Here is a 13,462-nt window from a genome sequence, read left to right as displayed (position 1 = left end):
TTCATATATTTCATACTGTAAGGTATCAGCACCACCTGCTGGCCGTTTAATGCATAGATTCTAGTTTAATTTGCAATGTATTGTGGGATTGTTCCTGTTACATCATAGTCTTGTTTATGACACTGTGAGGGGAGCAGCAGCCATTATTCCTCCACGTGTCTTAGGAGAAACTACACCGTTCGTGTTCTTCATGCTTCTTACACAGCCTGCTCTAAGCATAGTTGGTAAGCGCTGTCTAGGTGTTATAATCCTGTGTTTATAACGTTGTTGTATTAAATAGGTAATCATCAGCTATGTATTACCTCATGTTACCTATGTACTACCTCATGTTACCTATGTACTACCTCATGGAACCTATGTATTACCTCATGGTACCTATGTATTACCTCATGTTACCTATGTATTACCTCATGTTACCTATGTACTACCTCATGGTACCTATGTATTACCTCACGGTACCTATGTATTACCTCACGTTACCTATGTATTACCTCATGTTACCTATGTACTACCTCATGGTACCTATGTATTACCTCACGGTACCTATGTATTACCTCACGTTACCTATGTATTACCTCACGGTACCTATGTATTACCTCACGTTACCTATGTATTACCTCATGTTACCTATGTACTACCTCATGGTACCTATGTATTACCTCACGGTACCTATGTATTACCTCATGTTACCTATGTATTACCTCATGTTACCTATGTATTTAACCTCATGTTACCTATGTACTACCTCATGGAACCTATGTATTACCTCATGGTACCTATGTATTACCTCACGGTACCTATGTATTACCTCATGGAACCTATGTATTACCTCATGGTACCTATGTATTACCTCATGTTACCTATGTATTTAACCTCATGTTACCTATGTACTACCTCATGGAACCTATGTATTACCTCATGGTACCTATGTATTACCTCACGGTACCTATGTATTACCTCATGGAACCTATGTATTACCTCACGGTACCTATGTATTACCTCACGGTACCTATGTATTACCTCACGGTACCTATGTATTACCTCACGGTACCTATGTATTACCTCACGGTACCTATGTATTACCTCATGGAACCTATGTATTACCTCACGGTACCTATGTATTACCTCATGTTACCTATGTATTACCTCATGTTACCTATGTATTTAACCTCATGTTACCTATGTACTACCTCATGGAACCTATGTATTACCTCATGGTACCTATGTATTACCTCACGGTACCTATGTATTACCTCATGGAACCTATGTATTACCTCATGGTACCTATGTATTACCTCATGTTACCTATGTATTTAACCTCATGTTACCTATGTACTACCTCATGGAACCTATGTATTACCTCATGGTACCTATGTATTACCTCACGGTACCTATGTATTACCTCATGGAACCTATGTATTACCTCATGTTACCTATGTACTACCTCACGGTACCTATGTATTACCTCACGGTACCTATGTATTACCTCATGTTACCTATGTATTACCTCATGGTACCTATGTATTACCTCATGTTACCTATGTATTACCTCATGTTACCTATGTACTACCTCATGGTACCTATGTATTACCTCACGGTACCTATGTATTACCTCACGGTACCTATGTATTACCTCATGGTACCTGTGTATTGCCTCATGGCACCTATGTATTACCTCATGGTACCTGTGTATTGCCTCACGGTACCTATGTATTACCTCATGTTACTGTGTATTACCTCATGGAACCTACAGTCATATGTTAAAGTTTGGGCACCCCTATTAATGTTAATCTTTTTTCTTTTATAGCAATTTTGGTTTTTGCAACAGCTATTTCAGTTTCATATATCTAATAACTGATGGGCTCAGTTATATTTCTGGATTCAGATGAGGTTTAGGCTACTTTCACACATCAGGTTTTCGGCGTCAGGCGCGATCCGGCGTCGTGCCGGAACGCTGGATCCGGCAAATGTTTTGTAAAACTGGATGTGACGGATCCGGTTTTCTGCCGGATCCGTCTTGTTCTTGACAGCCAAAACCGAATCCGTCTCATCCGGTTCATCCGTTTTTCTATCCGGTTTTTGACGGATTACTCCGGATCCGGTTTTTAAGATCGCCCCTTGTGGCCTTCCGAACGGGATTGGCTACTGGAAAACTATATATAGTGTGCTCCTACAGCCCTTCTTTGACAGGTTGTAGAGGAGAAAGTGCAGGTTGGAGAGAAGAGCAAGTTACTGGCGAAGATGGATGTTGTGATTGGAAATATTTTGAAGAATTTGGCGGATTTTACAGCGGAGGTGAATCGTTTGAGGGTGATTGTTCTGGAGAAGGAGAGAGCGAGACAGCAGCGCATCAGGCATCGTAGACGACGTTTGTGGATCCACCCCATCACAGCCAAGAGAATGACGCGTGGGGTCTATTCTACACTCTGCATGGACCTTCGACGAAACCCGGATAAATTTTTTGGATATGTTCGGATGAAAATGGAGAATTTTGATTACTTGGTGGAGCGCATTGCACACCTCATAAGAAAAGCGGACACCTATTGCCGCTTCTCTGTTTCACCCGCAGAGCGTCTGATGGTGACTTTAAGGTAAGCCACATTTATTGGATATGATCGCATCAGAGCACACTTTCACTGCAATCTTGTTGGTGGTAGTTTGTATCTCCAAGTGTTATAGCTCAGTTTTGGTATGTAATGCTGTGATTTAAAACTAATTGATTGTTTTTTAATTCCCCACAGATTTCTTGCAACTGGAGAATCCCTTTCGTCACTGCATTTCCAGTACAGACTCGGGATTTCCACCATATCTGGAATAGTGAAGCACACATGCCGTGCACTGTGGGACTCCTTAGCTGAAGAGTTTTTACCAGAGCCCACAACAGAGAGGTGGATTGAAATTTCTGAAAAGTTTCTCCAGGTATGTCAGTTTCCCAACTGCTTGGGCGCTGTGGACGGGAAACATATCCGCATTGTAAAGCCAGCTGGATCGGGATCGGAATATTTCAATTACAAGAAATATTTTTCAATTGTCCTCATGGCCATCGCTGACGCGGAATACAAATTTATTGCTGTTGATATTGGGGCCTATGGCCGCTCCAATGACTCTCAAGTTTTCAAACTGTCTGCCATGGGGCGTAAACTGTATGGAAACACCTTCCAGTTCCCACCACCTAGACCGCTGCCGCAAACATCTGGTCCACCTATGCCATTTGTCTGTGTAGGGGATGAAGCCTTCCAGCTGTCAGAACACCTTTTGAAACCGTACTCTAGCAGAGGATTGACAAGAACAAAACGCATTTTTAATTACCGCCTCACAAGAGCAAGAAGAATGGTTGAATGTACCTTTGGTATTCTGACAGCCAAATGGCGGGTCCTATTGACTGCGATCAACCTCAAGACAGAAACTGTGGACGAGGTGATCAAAGCGTGCGTGGTACTCCACAATTTTGTTATCTGCAAGGAACCCATTTCCATTGAGGACACCTCTGAAGAAACCACCTTGCAAGATTACCATGACATTACCACTAGAAGTTCTGTGACGGTTTCAGGGACAATTTTGCCCTATACTTTATGTCACCTCAAGGCAGAGTACACTGGCAGGATGACAGAGTGTGAAAGATTTGTGCCCTAAACTTGTGTACCTTCTGGACCAACAGTATATACCTTTGCCAACCAAAGTTGGCTATCTTGTCATGGTCTTACTATTTTTACCTTTAGGCCACAGGTGTGTACCTGGTTGTGTTTTATGCAAAGTATTTCACCTTTTAACAAAAGTTGTGTACATTGTTAGGAAATCACCAACAATAAACACAACTTTTTAGGTGAAATACTTTGCTTCAAACACAACCAGGAACACAACTGTGGCAAAAAGCTAAAATTTACCCACAGTTATATACCTGGTTTTGAATACCATTTCACCTTTTAAATACCCTGTATTTAACCTTTTTCGCCGCAGAAAGAAATGACAGACAACCAGTGTAAACAATAATTTAACTTTTATTTAAAATATTTTTTTTTTGTAAAATATTTTTAATGTGCAAAAAACTTTTTTAATAAAGGTTTTAAAACCAACTGGGCATTTTTGATATGGATGGAAAGTTGTATGGGGCAGGAGTTTGGTACGGGGCAGGAGTTTGGTACGGGGCAGGAGTTTGGTACGGGGCAGGAGTTTGGTACGGGGAAGGAGTTTGGTACGGGGAAGGAGTTTGGTACGGGGAAGGAGTTTGGTACGGGGAAGGAGTTTGGTACGGGGAAGGAGTTTGGTACGGGGAAGGAGTTTGGTACGGGGAAGGAGTTTGGTACGGGGAAGGAGTTTGGTACGGGGAAGGAGTTTGGTACGGGGCAGGTTGCTGGAACTGGGGAGGTTGCTGGTATGTAATAGGAGGGGGAGGATGGAAAGTGGCTGGAGGGGGTGTAGATGTAATAGGAGGGGGAGGATGGAAAGTGGCTGGAGGGGGTGCAGATGTAATAGGAGGGGGAGGATGGAAAGTGGCTGGAGGGGGTGTAGATGTAATAGGAGGGGGAGGATGGAAAGTGGCTGGAGGGGGTGCAGATGTAATAGGAGGGGGAGGATGGAAAGTGGCTGGAGGGGGTGTAGATGTAATAGGAGGGGGAGGATGGAAAGTGGCTGGAGGGGGTGTAGATGTAATAGGAGGGGGAGGATGGAAAGTGGCTGGAGGGGGTGCAGATGTAATAGGAGGGGGAGGATGGAAAGTGGCTGGAGGGGGTGCAGATGTAATAGGAGGGGGAGGATGGAAAGTGGCTGGAGGGGGTGCAGGTGGAGGAACTACAGTGGTGGGAGGTGGAGGTTGGGAGGTAACCTGCTGTAGAGCACCGTGGCACGAATGCATTACATGCATCTGCTGGGTAGGAGATAGTTGCCATGCGCTCCACAACAGACCTGAAAAAGGTGTGGTTTGGCGAAGATCTTGCTTCTGAATGCATGGTTTGCAGAAGTGTCTTCACCTCCAGAATGCTGGAGTTGATCTGCTGAAAGCCTGCGGAGATTTGCTCTGACAAGACTTTGAGACAGTTCTGGAAAGATGCATTCAGATGCAAGAACTCTTGCGCATAACTCTTTTCCTGACCCCTCTGCTGCTGCCGCCCAGTACCCGCAGGTGTACTAGAGGTGGCAGGGGCAGAAGGGTGGGGTAAAGGGAAAGTGATCTCCTCACCAGCAGCTTCATGTAATGTAGGCGGCCACGATGCTCCTGTGCTGGTGGATGGGACAGATGGGTCAAATGTGTGGGAAGGCTGGGAAGGTGCAGATGTACCGGGGCGGTCGAAGTGTCCCTCGGTGCCGGTCTCCTCAGGGATCGCCTCAGAAGGGTCCAATCGTGCCGGCTCCCGAGTGCTGCTCACCGTGCTGTGGAATAAAGAGAAAAAAAAACAATTAAAATACTGACATGGTATGGCCCTGGCTGAAAAAAAAATTTACATCTAACATTTTTTTTCACATGTGGTGTGTAATATTTACCTTCTGGTGAGCATTGTTTCCCGGAGGAACGACAGGGCTTCTGCGTACTTGTACTTGCTCCTGCGTCCTCCAGATCCACTCGGGGCCCGCATCTCTTTATTGAACTCCTTCTTGAAACGATCCCTCACAGACCGCCACCGATTCACAATTCTGTTCCCTGAAACGAGAAAGGAGTGGTTAGTATACAACATCAGTGTTTCCCAAACTCCAGTCCTCATGGTCCCCAGGGGTCATGTTTTCAGGATTTCCATAGTAAATAGAAATCCTGAACACATGATCCGTGGGGACCACGAGGACTGGAGTTCGGGAAACACTGGTTTACATCAAGCAACCGGTACTGTATATACTTACGCTCTTTAATCTGGGCCCGAGCATCGAGGTCCTCCCAGCGGCCCACAAGGAGCGAACAGATTTCCTCCCAGAGTCGTCGGGTAACGATAAGGTCAGCGTGGCGGCGGTCAGCCATATTCCAGAGCGGCTCCCTTTCTCTGACGAGATCGATGAGGTGGTCCACATCGATCCCTCCATCCTCACCGTCAGAGTCGGGAGCACGCTGTGAAGGCTGTTAAAGAAAAAGACAAAAATAACATAATTAGCCTCCACAAAAGAAATGAAATAAAAAGTGCAAAAAAACAAAGCAAAAATATTTATACTTACACGCTGGTGACTGCCGCGTTGCTGTCGCCGACGACCCTGGGAGGCACTGCGAGGACCTCTTGGCCGAGCACCAGATTGGGAAGACTAGAGAAGAAAACAAAAAATGTTATGTCTTTGGATGTAGGCATTTGTTTGCTGTGTGTGGTCTGCAGAACATTGTTTTCTATGTGTTGTGTGTAGTGTGATGTTGTGTTTCTGCGTTTGATGCAAAAAACTTACCAATTGTGAGCCCACTCCAGGTGTCTGTCCACCCCTTCCTCTTCTTCTGGGAGCTCCTCTTCATCTTGTGATTCCTGTTTTGAAATAAAAGGCAATGAATAGACATATATTACAGAGATGATGGATTTTGGAAATAAAAACTTACCGTCAAACGCTGACGATGCGAGGGAGGGCTCCCAGAAGAAGATGTGCTGTCTTCCTGCTGGCCAGACTCCATGGCTGTGGGTGGTGTTCCTGCTGCTGCCATTGCTGCTGCTGCTGCTGCTGCTGCTGCATCTCTTGGGCGGCTGTTGAATAAAGAGAAACAAAGGGCCAATGAATATCTTGATATTCCATGGCCCTAGTTTTGAGGAATGGGGGATTTGATAATTACCGTCTCTCATCTGCTGCTGGCCTCCCCTCCCGTTGTTAAGCTTGGTTGCTTTGCTGCTCCATTTGTGGTGGTGGTGGTGGTGCAGTAGTCTCCTGCCTTCTCCTGCGCCTGGTTGCTGTCTTGGGTGGCATGTTGGGTGTGGCTGAGGGTCCCACTGTCATGCTTTTATATATGTGTGCTGTGGGCAGAGCTACTGAGAATCCTCAGACCCAAAAAACGGCGTGTCCGGCTTTTTCGCCGGAGACAAAAAACGTTACAGTAGCCGTGTTTTCCAGACGCCGGATTGTGACGCATTGCTGGATCCGGCAAAAACCGGACGAAACGCATGGCGATCCGGCGCAAATGCAAGTCAATGGGGGGGAAACCGGTTCCGGCATTGCATTTCGCCGGATCCAGTTTTTGTCAAAAGAGCCGGATCGCGCCTGACGGCGAAGACCTGATGTGTGAAAGAGGCCTTATTGTACTAACAGAAAATGTGCAATCTGCATTTAAACAAAATTTGACCCGTATCATTTTCTTGATTTGAACACTCCTAACTACTTTTTACTGACTTCCTGAAGCACTAAATTGGTTTTGTAACCTCATTGAGCTTTGAACTTCATAGCCAGGTGTATCAAATCATGAGAGAAGGTATTTAAGGTGGCCACTTGCAAGTAGTTCTCCTATTTGATTCTCCTATGAAGAGTGGCATCATGGGCTCCTCAAAACAACTCTCAAATGATCTGAAAACAAAGATTATTCAACATAGCTTTTCAGGGGAAGGATACAAAAAGTTGTCTCAGAGATTTAACCTGTCAGTTTCCACTGTGAGGAACATAGTAAGGAAATGGAAGAACACAGGTACAGTTCTTGTTAAGCCCAGAAGTGGCAGGCCAAGAAAAATATCAGAAAGGCAGAGAAGAAGAATGGTGAGAACAGTCAAGGACAATCCACAGACCACCTCCAAAGACCTGCAGCATCATCTCGCTGCAGATGGTGTCACTGTGCATCGGTCAACAATGCAGAACACTTTGCACAAGGAGAAGCTGTATGGGAGAGTGATGCGAAAGAAGCCGTTTCTGGAAGCACGCCACAAACAGAGTCGCCTGAGGTCTGCAAAAGCACATTGGGACAAGCCAGTTACATTTTGGAGAAGGTCCTGTGGACTGATGAAACAAAGATTGAGTTGTTTGGTCATACAAAAAGGTGTTATGCATGGAGGCTAAAAAACACAGCATTCCAAGAAAAACACTTGCTACCCACAGTAAAATTTGGTGGAGGTTCCATCATGCTTTGGGGCTGTGTGGCCAATGCCGGCACCGGGAATCTTGTTAAAGTTGAGGGTCGCATGGATTCAACTCAGTACCAGCAGATTCTTGACAATAATGTGCAAGAATCAGTGACGAAGTTGAAGTTACGCAGGGGATGGATATATCAGCAAGACAATGATCCAAAACACCGCTCCAAATCTGCTCAGGCATTCATGCAGAGGAACAATTACAATGTTCTGGAATGGCCATCCCAGTCCCCAGACCTGAACATCATTGAACATCTGTGGGATGATTTGAAGCGGGCTGTCCATGCTCGGCGACCATCAAACTTAAGTGAACTGGAATTGTTTTGTAAACAGGAAAGGTCACAAATACCTTCATCCAGGATCCAGGAACTCATTAATAGCTACAGGAAGCGACTAGAGGCTGTTATTTTTGCAAAAGGAGGATCTACGAAATATTAATGTCACTTTTATGTTGAGGTGCCCATACTTTTGCACTGGTCAAATTTTGTTTAAATGCAGATTGCACATTTTCTGTTAGTACAATAAACCTCATTTGAATCCAGAAATATAACTGAGTCCATCAGTTATTAGATATATGAAACTGAAATAGCTGTCGCAAAAAGCAAAATTGTTATAAAGAAAAAAGGTTAACATTAACAGGGGTGCCCAAACTTTTACATATGACTGTATATATTACCTCATGTTACTGTGTATTGCAGACTGTCTGTATTTTATGCTCTGTGCAGTTGTATATTCTGACATTCTCCTGTTATTGCATCCTATAGTTTCACCCTTTCCTGTCACATCTGCAATCAATAAAATGTTACAATTCTACAGCCTCTTTTCTTAAAGAAGACAGGGGGATTAGCTACATGTCTCATTGCACACCCTGCTAACGTGTGTGAGGACAGTATAGTGAAACAACCGCTGAGAACAAGCTCAGAAGATCTGACGGTAAAGAGCCCGCCATTATCCAAGCATACGGTTATTGCAGCAACCTCCTAACGGTCGGACTGAATCACCAGACCCTACGGAGCCCGCCACGCAGAGCTGACAAAGGGATATCACAGCGGTCGCCTAACTGTTGAATCATGTCTCAAGGACAAGCATCCTCTTTCAAGAAGAGATCACGAGTTGGTTCCTCCAAGACATCATCCGTCAGCAATGCCGCCGCTGTTGCCCGAGCAAAAGCTGAAGCGGAAAAAGCAAGAAGCACCTTAGCTGAGCAAGAGATAGAATTGAAACTACAACAAGCATGCCTAGATGCAGAAAAAGCATGCCAACAAGCATGCCTGGATGCAGAGAAAGCGCTCCAACAAGCATGCCTGGATGCAGAGAAAGCCCTCCAACAAGCATGCCTGGATGCAGAGAGAGCGCTCCAACAAGCATGCCTGGATGCAGAGAGAGCGCTCCAACAAGCATGCCTGGATGCAGAGAGAGCGCTCCAACAAGCATGCCTGGATGCAGAGAGAGCGCTCCAACAAGCATGCCTGGATACAGAGAGAGCGCTCCAACAAGCATGCCTGGATGCAGAGAAAGCGCTCCAACAAGCATGCCTGGATGCAGAGAGAGCGCTCCAACAAGCATGCCTGGATGCAGAGAGAGCGCTCCAACAAGCATGCCTGGATGCAGAGAGAGCGCTCCAACAAGCATGCCTGGATGCAGAGAGAGCGCTCCAACAAGCATGCCTGGATACAGAGAGAGCGCTCCAACAAGCATGCCTGGATGCAGAGAAAGCGCTCCAACAAGCATGCCTGGATGCAGAGAGAGCGCTCCAACAAGCATGCCTGGATGCAGAGAGAGCGCTCCAACAAGCATGCCTGGATGCAGAGAAAGCACGCCAACAAGCATGCCTGGATGCAGAGAGAGCGCTCCAACAAGCATGCCTGGATGCAGAGAAAGCGCTCCAACAAGCATGCCTGGATGCAGAGAGAGCGCTCCAACAAGCATGCCTGGATGCAGAGAAAGCACGCCAACAAGCATGCCTGGATGCAGAGAGAGCGCTCCAACAAGCATGCCTGGATGCAGAGAGAGCGCTCCAACAAGCATGCCTGGATGCAGAGAGAGCGCTCCAACAAGCATGCCTGGATGCAGAGAGAGCGCTCCAACAAGCATGCCTGGATGCAGAGAAAGCCCTCCAACAAGCATGCCTGGATGCAGAGAGAGCGCTCCAACAAGCATGCCTGGATGCAGAGAGAGCGCTCCAACAAGCATGCCTGGACGCAGAGAGAGCGCTCCAACAAGCATGCCTGGACGCAGAGAGAGCGCTCCAACAAGCATGCCTGGACGCAGAGAAAGCGCTCCAACAAGCATGCCTGGACGCAGAGAGAGCGCTCCAACAAGCATGCCTGGACGCAGAGAGAGCGCTCCAACAAGGATGCCTGGATGCAGAGAAAGCACGCCAACAAGCATGCCTGGATGCAGAGAGAGCGCTCCAACAAGCATGCCTGGATGCAGAGAAAGCGCTCCAACATGCATGCCTGGATGCAGAGAAAGCGCTCCAACAAGCATGCCTGGATGCAGAGAGAGCGCTCCAACAAGGATGCCTGGATGCAGAGAAAGCACGCCAACAAGCATCCCTGGATGCAGAGAGAGCACGCCAACAAGCATGCCTGGATGCAGAGAAAGCACGCCAACAAGCATGCCTGGATGCAGAGAAAGCACGCCAACAAGCATGCCTGGATGCAGAGAGAGCGCTCCAACAAGCATGCCTGGATGCAGAGAAAGCGCTCCAACATGCATGCCTGGATGCAGAGAAAGCGCTCCAACAAGCATGCCTGGATGCAGAGAAAGCGCTCCAACAAGCATGCCTGGATGCAGAGAAAGCGCTCCAACAAGCATGCCTGGATGCAGAGAAAGCGCTCCAACAAGCATGCCTGGATGCAGAGAGAGCGCTCCAACAAGCATGCCTGGATGCAGAGAGAGCGCTCCAACAAGGATGCCTGGATGCAGAGAAAGCACGCCAACAAGCATCCCTGGATGCAGAGAGAGCACGCCAACAAGCATGCCTGGATGCAGAGAAAGCACGCCAACAAGCATGCCTGGATGCAGAGAAAGCACGCCAACAAGCATGCCTGGATGCAGAGAGAGCGCTCCAACAAGCATGCCTGGATGCAGAGAAAGCGCTCCAACAAGCATGCCTGGATGCAGAGAAAGCGCTCCAACAAGCATGCCTGGATGCAGAGAAAGCGCTCCAACAAGCATGCCTGGATGCAGAGGAAAGCGCTCCAACAAGCATGCCTGGATGCAGAGAGAGCGCTCCAACAAGCATGCCTGGATGCAGAGAAAGCACTCCAACAAGCATGCCTGGATGCAGAGAGAGCGCTCCAACAAGCATGCCTGGATGCAGAGAAAGCGCTCCAACAAGCATGCCTGGATGCAGAGAGAGCGCTCCAACAAGCATGCCTGGATGCAGAGAAAGCGCTCCAACAAGCATGCCTGGATGCAGAGAGAGCGCTCCAACAAGCATGCCTGCATGCAGAGAGAGCGCTCCAACAAGCATGCCTGGTTGCAGAGAGAGCGCTCCAACAAGCATGCCTGGATGCAGAGAAAGCGCTCCAACAAGCATGCCTGGATGCAGAGAAAGCGCTCCAACAAGCATGCCTGGATGCAGAGAGAGCGCTCCAACAAGCATGCCTGGAAGCAGAGAGAGCGCTCCAACAAGCATGCCTGGATGCAGAGAAAGCACGCCAACAAGCATCCCTGGATGCAGAGAGAGCACGCCAACGAGCATGCCTGGATGCAGAGAAAGCGCTCCAACAAGCATCCCTGGATGCAGAGAAAGCGCTCCAACAAGCATGCCTGGATGCAGAGAAAGCACGCCAACAAGCATCCCTGGATGCAGAGAGCTCTCCAACAAGCATGCCTGGATGCAGAGAGAGCGCTCCAACAAGCATGTCTGGATGCAGAGAAAGCACGCCAACAAGCATCCCTGGATGCAGAGAAAGCACGCCTCCAACAAGCATACCTGGATGCAGAGAGAGCGCTCCAACAAGCATGCCTGGATGCAGAGAGAGCGCTCCAACAAGCATGCCTGGATGCAGAAAAAGCGCACCAACAAGCATGCCTGGATGAAGAGAAAGCGCTCCAACAAGCATGCCTAGATGCAGAGAAAGCGCTCCAACAAGCATGCCTGGATGCAGAGAAAGCGCTCCAACAAGCATGCCTGGATGCAGAGAAAGCGCTCCAACAAGCATGCCTGGATGCAGAGAGAGCGCTCCAACAAGCATGCCTGGATGCAGAGAGCGCTCCAACAAGCATGCCTGGATGCGTAAAAAGCGTTACTGGATGCAGAAAAAGCACGCCGCCAACAAGCATGCCTGGATGCAGAAAAAGCACTCCAACAAGCATCCCTGGATGCAGAAAAAGCACTCCAACAAGCATCCCTGGATGCAGAGAAAGCACGCCAACAAGCATCCCTGGATGCAGAGAAAGCACGCCAACAAGCATCCCTGGATGCAGAGAAAGCACACCAACAAGCATCCCTGGATGCAGAGAAAGCACGCCAACAAGCATCCCTGGATGCAGAGAAAGCACACCAACAAGCATGCCTGGATGCAGAGAAAGCACACCAACAAGCATGCCTGGACGCAGAGAAAGCACGCCAACAAGCATGCCTGGATGCAGAAAAAGCACGCCAACAAGCATGCCTGGATGCAGAAAAAGCACGCCATCAAGCATGCCTGGATGCGGAAAAAGCATGCTAACAAGCATGCCTGGATGCAGAGAGCGCTCCAACAAGCATGCCTGGATGCAGAGAAAGCACGCCAACAAGCATGTCTGGATGCGGAAAAAGCGTCACTGAATGCAGAAAAAGCACGCCGCCAACAAGCATGCCTGGATGCAGAAAAAGCACACCAACAAGCATGCCTGGATGCAGAGAAAGCACGCCAACAAGCATGCCTGGATGCATAAAAAGCGTCACTGAATGCAGAAAAAGTACGCCACCAACAAGCATTCCTGGATGCAGAGAAAGCACGCCAACAAGCATGCCTGGAAGCGGAAAAAGCGTCACTGGATGCAGAAAAAGCACGCCAACAAGCATGCCTGGATGCAGAGAAAGCGCGCCAACAAGCATGCCTGGATGGAGAGAAAGCGCGCCAACAAGCATGTCTGGATGCAGAGAAAGCACGCCAACAAGCATGCCTGGATGCAGAGAAAGCACACCAACAAGCATGCCTGGATGCAGAAAAAGCACGCCAAAAAGCATGCCTGGATGCGGAAAAAGCGTCACTGGATGCAGAAAAAGCATGCCGCCAACAAGCATGCCTGGATGCAGAAAAACCATACCAACAAGCATGCCTGGATGCAGAGAAAGCACGCCAACAAGCATGCCTGGATGCAGAGAAAGCACGCCAACAAGCATGCCTGGATGCGGAAAAAGAGTCACTGGATGCAGAAAAAGCACGCCGCCAACAAGCATCCCTGGATGCAGAGAAAGCACGCCAACAAGCATCCCTGGATGCAGAGAAAGCACGCCA

This window comes from Dendrobates tinctorius, unplaced genomic scaffold, assembly GCF_039654945.1.
Source record: "Dendrobates tinctorius isolate UK_male_01 unplaced genomic scaffold, ASM3965494v1 ptg000538l, whole genome shotgun sequence".
Lineage (NCBI taxonomy): Eukaryota > Metazoa > Chordata > Amphibia > Anura > Dendrobatidae > Dendrobates > Dendrobates tinctorius.
The sequence above is the reverse complement of the archived record's forward strand: the minus strand, read 5'-3'. Positions refer to the sequence as shown.